Consider the following 7,929-nt stretch of genomic DNA (forward strand, 5'->3'; position numbering starts at 1 on the left):
TGTCTCCAAGAAACATATTTGCTTACTTCAACAACCATTTTTTTCAGCCTAGTTTCCTAGAGAAACAACTCTTTTGTGATCATGCTGTGGGTGTGTCTGTCTCTCTCCCTAATAAAACTTGTGAACTCCCTGGCTGATTTCAATCAACTTTACCAGAAGGACAGAGTCCTCAAAGATACCAACTACTTTCAAGTCTTGCCAGAGCTGGGTGGACAAGAGAACACTGAACCCACACTGAGACAAAGGCTGCAGCACGGGCACTCCTGATACTAAACACCAGAGCATCCAACCTGGGGTTGCCTCATACGTTTCTCTGCAGGAAGCCGCAGTTCACTGAATCACCCTGAGTGCCCTGTAGAAATGGCATCATTTGGGCTGAGAATTTAAAGTCGTGGTCTCTTTCTGAGAAATGCTGCAAGAGTAGTGTCAGCATGGGAAGGAGTCCCAGCCAGGTAAAATGAGGTGCCTGCAGGCACAGGGTAGCACTAGCACTGCTCTCCAGCCACCCAAGCTGGTCCTCAGCCCTTCCTGCACCAAAGCCACCTCTTGGGCATTAAGGGAATTCAAGGCCAGCAGCAGGGATGGGGTCACCTTCTGCTCCATGCAACATCCCAGCTGCAGGGTCTTTCCTGCTTCTTGGGTGAGCAGAAGTAGAGGTAGGAGCAGTCTAGCTACTGTGGGAGTCAGTGACTCATAAACTGAGAGCATTTGACCTGGGATCAGCCAGAGGGAAGGACGTTCTCACAAGGTCACTCTCCTACAGCATCAATTTTCAGGCTCAACTTGCACTTTAAAAGCAGATTGGGAAAGGCCTGCTTCAGATGTCTCTCTCTCATGTAAGGGCATGGAGATGCTCCTGGTTGGGGTGGGAGCATGGAAGTGATCTCGGACCTGCCATACTCCAGCAGAGCTCAGGTGCTGATGAGGAGGGGCTTGAAAAGGACAATGGAATAATTTGAGAGTCCCAACCAGGGCTGCTCAGTGCCCAGCAGAAGAAAGTGTCCTGATTAAGAGGGTCTCCTTTTCACTAGGTTGGGTTTAGGATGGTTTAGTGCAGTCAGATTTAGGATGCACTAAATGAAGGAAAAAAGTCAAGAGGGTTACCAAAGGTTTGGATGCAGCCACGAGCTCCTGTTCTCCAAGATGATGGAGACAACAGAGGATATTTTTAATGTGGAGGATGTCGATTTCAACAATCTTAGCCCTGCTCCCACATCATTTAAATTTGGAAATCTCCTCAGAATATCACAACATTTTGTGATATTCATTTTGTTGTGAATGTCCTGTCACTTCTTCCCTCTCATCAACTCCCTATTATCTCACTGGAAACACCCTCTCATCTGCTGAAAAAAATAAAGCATCTCCTGGAGCAAGAAAACCCTTCAGCCAGAGCTAAAGGAAGCCTGGCAGGTTTTACCCTGTGATTGCTCAGGGAAAATTCGCCCATGTGACCTTCGTGTCCCACGGAAGAGATGAAATCGAGCCTTGCGCAAGGCGCTGCAGGGAAGGGACGGACGGGTGGGTTTGCCCTCCCAGTGACCAAACCAGGATCTTGCATGCCTGGGAATCATGTCCGTAGGGGAACAGATGGAGCTGGCATTTTTGGGACCCTGTGACTGGCTGTCCAGCTAGTAATTTAGCAAAGGGTGAGCAGATAATTTCCTGTTGGACTGGTCTGTTGGAAGGGCCTTTCCCCTCCGGGGAGCTGCTGGCTGTGCAGCCAAGCCTGAAGACACACGGGAGCAAAGCGTGCTCCCTCCTTTTATAGCAGGGTTGGTTTCCCTGCGTTGCCGTCATCCCGGGGGTGAGCAGCGCCGTAAGACATTTGAGGCTCTCCCCCACAGAGGGTAAAAAGTCAAAAGGGTATTAAGCTGTCACATTGGGGCAATTTATGTGTATAAACAGAGCCCTGTTTTGCTGATTTACACTCTGATAGCACATGGCCCACAGGTAACGAACGCAGCACATCCCCACATCTGCCAGTGGAAGCAGTTTGGATTGACTGACCCATAAAACTGCAAGGCCTGAAGTTATCTGGCTTCACATCTACATATACACACGCAAACAGCCGCAGCCAGCAAGTGCTCATGGAGTAACACGATATAAGCAATAAACGCTTTCCCCTAGCAAAAGTTAGGGGAAAGATTAGATAAGGTGGCTAAAACAAACTTTAACCACCACGGTGGGAGCTTGACTGGGCTGTCCTTTTACTCAGCTGAATGAGCCACAGTGTAGGGAGCCCACAGCACCAGTCACCCCATAGTGTTGGTTTCCCAAAGGATGCAGACAAACCAAATAAGCCAGCACATCTCCACTCTCTGTGAAAGCACTCTTATCCCCATCATTATGAGAGAGCTGTGCTCCCTCCCAAGCTCAGGGTCCAGTTAAGTCTTGCCTCCCTCTGGAGAAGGGCCCCAAATCCTTTTTCCCATTCGGGAGTGCTCCTGTTGGGAGCTGGAGACGTAGCTGGCCTTGGTGCGCACAGGGAGGAGGGAGGCAGCTTTAGTGCCATTTCTCCCCTCCCAGGTGGTGCAATAGAGCTCCTTTCGACTACATTGCAAATCCCACTCCCTCCCACCTTTCCAGGGAAAATCACGTTACAACTGACCTAGAAACTCCATCCTTCCCCCTTCAATGACACCAAGAAAGCAGATTACCCCCCAACCACCGACACCCAAAGATAGGACTGATGGACACACAGATGGATGCCTGACATACCATGCGCAGCGTTTGCTTCCCATCACTGCAGTCCATGCCTTCACATCATCGTGCCACTGCGGGGATGTGAGCAGCCACTACATTCCCCTTCTGCCCAGCAGACTTCAGTGTCAATTTCATGCTTTGGGCAAAAATAACAATTGGAAAAAGTAATTGCATTTATCATGTTGGCGACTCAGCCAGCTACATAAGAATGTTACATAGCAAAACCACAGAATTCAGCCTGTTTTCACACAGGCAGCAGAACAATGACTGGCAGGAGTCCCCTGACATCAGACGCTTGCCTTTAACTCAAGCAATTCTTTCACCAACATCTCCAATCCACCAACCTGGGATACCACAGCAGTCCAGCCTGCAGGTGAAGCTGAAGCTAATGAAGATACCAACAGCCAGAGGACAATTTCCGACAACAACTAAGCAGGCAGGAATACCACAGCAGACTTATTCTACTATTTTGTCAGTGGATGCTCGGAAAGATGTAGGATTAAACTTCTCAAGTCACACCATGATTCATAGGAAATTAAACTTCCCATGCTTGAGGCAGCAGTGATGGGTGACAGATTATGGAAGAGGAAAATGATGGCTCTTCCAGTGTCACCACAGACCCCACAGATCTGTGAATCGCAGCTGTGCCTCTTACTGTAGCTCTTCAACCTGCACAGTACTGTGTGCTACTTCAATCTAGACTCTCCTTCTTTCCTTAGCCCACTATCTCTGCCCCTGTGTAACCTGGTCACTGTGCTTGCACACTGCTTTTTTGCACAATTTGTCTCATTAGAATATGCTGCTAACTTGCTTTGCTGTTGTGAAGAGGGATTTAAGATAATGCAATGCCCACCTCAAAGAGTCCAAGTCAGAAAATCAACTGTTACTGAACAGGCTCCATCCACTTCTAACCAAAGGTTGCTGCAAAAATCCCACCCACTCTTTTGCACTGTAGTTACTGGGAAGCCACTCTGAAAGTTACAATTTTTCCAAGTAGATTGGACCCAATTTGAAACCAGCTCACTGAAACAGAGTCTGCCCAAGCAGCAAGCAAACCCAGCTCCTCAAATGGTTGCATGGTCACTTCATACAACACAAGAGACAAGGTGGGGCTGGAAGCAGAAGGGCTGCCCCTTTTGGATGCAGTGCCCAGCTAGATGGATTAGCCAAAACATGAATTTGTTCCCCAAAGCCTTGTAAGCAAATGTAAGTTAAAATAGGTCCCTCTTGGATTCAGTGTTCATTGGTCTTCTGACTCCACGGTGTGTAAATTATGTCAGTTGTAGACTCCCTTGGGCCTCATTATGTTGGCATAAAACACCCAAATGAATCTGCCTGGGGCATTCTTCTGCTTACAGGATATAAACAGTTGCAGTGACTGATCTGCCACTTGTCAATGCACTCTCCTAGCCTGATCCTGCAAAATAAACTTCATTAGCCTAAGCTACCTTCAAGCTGCAGTAAAGCCATCCCTGGCATTAGCTTGTTCTTCTCAATGAAACTTGAACTGCCATAGATCTTGTTTAACAAACAACGTAAATACGTAGCAACGCCAGTGCAGCTACACTTAAATTAGTCCTAGATGTTGGTTCATACTGTGAATACAGGTTGTGATCGATATCCTTGTCTTCCAGTGCTAGCTGATGGTTTGACTGCAGAATGCTCACTGTCACCTCCCTAGAGAGGCTGCCACCCCACAAACCACTGATGGATGTAATCTTTTCAAGCTGAGGTGGACAAGAACCTGTTGTTTGTGGGTAAGGTAAGGTTTCAGCTATCACAGCTGCTTACATTGTGAACACCTATCTAAAGATTTGGAGTTACAACCAGCACCATCTACAGCACTTTTAAATAAATTTTGAGATGTCCATCCAAGAACTTGTACTACATTAGTTTAAAAATACTTTAGGGGTTTTTCCACATTTATGTACAGACCAGGATAAAAAGGTGCCTAAGAGCTCACAAGGGTAGTTCTATCTCCCCCAAGCCACTGGCACTTTTGGTACAGACTTCAACATAAGCAGGGCTTCAGCTTTTACTTACGTACAGGTGTCAGTCACCAATTTGGCTATGCCAGTGTAGCAGTGCTGGTTTAATCTGGCTGAGATTCTGATGCCCTGCACTCAGGTATGCCACGAGTTATTGAGCCTGGACAAAGATCCCAGACAGCACAGATTAATTCCTGATCAAGCTGACTCCTTGAAGCCTTTTTCTCATCTGACTGCCTCTACACGCAGCTTCTGTGCAGTGGTCTACTACAGAAAAAAATATCCTAGTATTTACTTCACTTCCCACATCTGAAACTGGGACCAACTCTATCCTCAGCTTTGCTCTGGCGGCTTAACAAATGGGGTCACTCAGGGCTTTGCCATCTTTCCAAAACTTTCCTGCCTCTTTCCTGAATGCTCTCCAGACTTTTGATGATTTCATTCACCACAGCAGCATTGCCATCAGGAGGAAATAAATTGAAGAAACCCTATGCTCTTTCTACCTCCAAGTGTCCTCCTGCTCAGTTACAGCTCAGCACCAAGACCATCCAGTCAGCTGATTTTGGCTGGTGAAGAAGCTTTTCCAAAAATAAAAAGCTTCCCAAAAGCTTCTTCAGGATCCTTCTTCCTGGAGTTCACTGTCCTATAAATACAGCTTTTATTCTTTGTTCTTGCATTCACCTGCATCACCATATTTGTTGTTTGCTTGAGCCTGGCTCCCCAAGCGCTGTGTATTCCTCCCTATCAGTGACCTCCCCTCTCCATTATTTACTGTTTTCTTCTCATCACACCATCAACAGACCACATCAGTGGTGATTTTACGTTTTCTTCCATGTCATTGATAAAGATATTAAAAGCAAGAATACTGAAGGGACTTTGCTACAAACACAGCTGGCAGATGATTTACAGTTACATTTGGAGACCTGTCAGGGAGCCAGGTTTTAAACCATTTAACACACACCCTCTTGGTTTTATACTGCTCTAGATCCTTAATCAAAATGTCATGTGGTACCCAGTCAAATGTCTCACAGAAGTCTTGTACACTACTATCACTTTTATCAACAAAACCAAAGAGAGACATCCCATTCTATTTTCCATTAACTCATGCTGATTGGCATTAATTACAATTTTCATCCTTTAATTGCTCATGGACTCCCATGAACAAGGGCTAACTTGCACCACCCAATGCACCACTAACAGCATCCCTCTGACTCATCCTTGGCATGGCCCACGTGTATTTTGGGAACAGCAATCCTGTAAAACCCGAAGCTGGAGCTGGGCACAAACAAAGCTGGGCACTGTCTGAAGTGGCACAGTAGGGGGTCCATGGTCTTGCTGATGGCTTTGCCTCTTCCAGAGGGCTGGAAGGGGAGGTGAGCTGCTCCTTTTGGACACTAAAGAAAGGATGTGAAGAATGGCTCTGTCAAGTGAATCGACTACGACCAGTCTGAGATAGCACTGATCCACACTGGAATCACCTCCCCAGGGGTGGTCAGGAGACCACTTATTTATGGTAGAAGGGGTGATACAAAATATTTCTCTCATTGCAAAGGGACCAAAGCTGTTTATTCAGCATACACATGAGACTGAAGCATACTTCTAGCAATAACATAGCATGTGTTATCTTGTTATCACAACTACTTGGTTTTGTTCCTTGAAGGTTGGAAATAATTCATTAGCTCACCACTGAGTCACTGCCTCGGTTTTTTCAACTCTACAAGTGAAATATAGGAAGAAGTCCCACAGCACCCACCCACGATACTGACATGCCTATGACCCTGGGTTGTTCCTTTTTTATCCTTTAACTCTGCAAATCATTGTCTAAGTGTTCCAAGTAGAAGTAATTCCTCACCAAGAAACTACAGAGAGTAAAAGAAAACAAGAATTTTGCTTCAAACATCCAGATCATGTTGGTTTTCATTTTGATGTAGTTGACATTTTTAAAAAATTTGGAGCAGAACAGAAGTACTGGTTTAACTCTAAACTTTTTCTTTTTTTATGAGGGAGGTACTTTTTAAAAATTGATTTAAATAAAACTGAAGGAAATTTCTAGGAATAAATGTTTAATGTTTTGTGGGAGAAGACAGAACATAAAAGTTGAAGTCCTTCCAACACAATAGCAGAGGCACATCAGAGTGAAGTCACTAAACATTTCAGCATCACTAAAACAGCATTTGTTTATTTCCTACAAATATCTTAGCTGAGGGATTTTTCCAATCACCAGTCTTGGTCAGTTACTACTGGAATTCAGCTGCAGCCTGTCTCCATTTCAAGTGTGCAATCCCTAGTAAAGGGTAGAGACGAAAACCTCATTACTACCACAAAAAGTAATTCCCATAACAAGACCTGCTTGAATGAAATTGAAGTACCTGATGTAACTACCTAGAAAGCCCTTCTGAAGCTTGAGTTTGGAGCCCCATAAACCTGAGCATCAGAAGCAGAGGAGGGTGGGGGATGTAAGATTGCAACTCCCCAGACAGGACCATTGTCAGTGGTTTTTCTGTCCTTTTTGCACTTGTCCAACACTGAAGAAAATGACTGTGCTGGACAGCAGGGATGTTTCCCTGCTCAGTGCTGATTATACACAGGCTCTTCTCTGTCCCAGGGAACAACACAGCAGACAGCAGTTTTCAGCTGTAAGACGCTCCAGTTTCCATCTTTTCTCTGTTTAAGGCGAAATCTTGGCAGAACACACTGGAAAAACACAAAGGATATTGTAGTCTTGGGGTTAATGGCTACACTGCTGAAAACTTTGCAGAGCCTTTGACTTATCTCATTAGCAAGCCAGGGAGCTGCTTTGGCATTAGATGTCACCTATGCATTTGGAACAATCTCCAACACCAATAAATCTCAGCAAACATCCCCTCACTGCAGCCCAAACGCCTGCAAGGGTGCTAATCCCCAGCCAACATTCACTTGGCTAAATTATTTTTAAAAGATGATGCAGCTAATACTCCTTATTCCAGAGAATCCTGCATTGTTTTCCTTGCAAATTGCTCCTCCAAAAGGATAAAAGCTACAGCTTCTCACTTTCCACTCCAAAATAACCCTTCTCGGCTGGGGCAGCAGCCCGTGGATTTTCCCAGGAAAAGTGAGATGCATCGGGGGAGTCCCAGCCCAGTCCCCAGCCACGGCCGGAGTGATGGTCCGGGGCTGTGGCTGCGTTTTATCACCCGTTGCTCTTTGTGCTGTGCCTGGCGTTTATGGCTCCTTTCCTCCTCGGTTTTGGCGCGACTCC

The 7,929-nt window shown here is 45.9% G+C and overlaps 1 long non-coding RNA gene across 1 annotated transcript in view; it reads right to left on the reverse strand.

The window, feature by feature from the left end:
- Positions 1-2,718: 2,718 nt before the first annotated feature.
- LOC108446279 overlaps positions 2,719-7,929 on the reverse strand; it is a 25,281-nt gene continuing 20,070 nt past the window's right edge. The window contains exon 6 of the long non-coding RNA XR_001861428.1: positions 2,719-2,839. This is a non-coding gene — a long non-coding RNA (uncharacterized LOC108446279). The remainder of the gene's footprint in view (positions 2,840-7,929) is intronic.

The sequence above is a fragment of the Corvus brachyrhynchos genome, unplaced genomic scaffold (genome assembly GCF_000691975.1).
Source record: "Corvus brachyrhynchos isolate BGI_N302 unplaced genomic scaffold, ASM69197v1 scaffold4, whole genome shotgun sequence".
NCBI lineage: Eukaryota > Metazoa > Chordata > Aves > Passeriformes > Corvidae > Corvus > Corvus brachyrhynchos.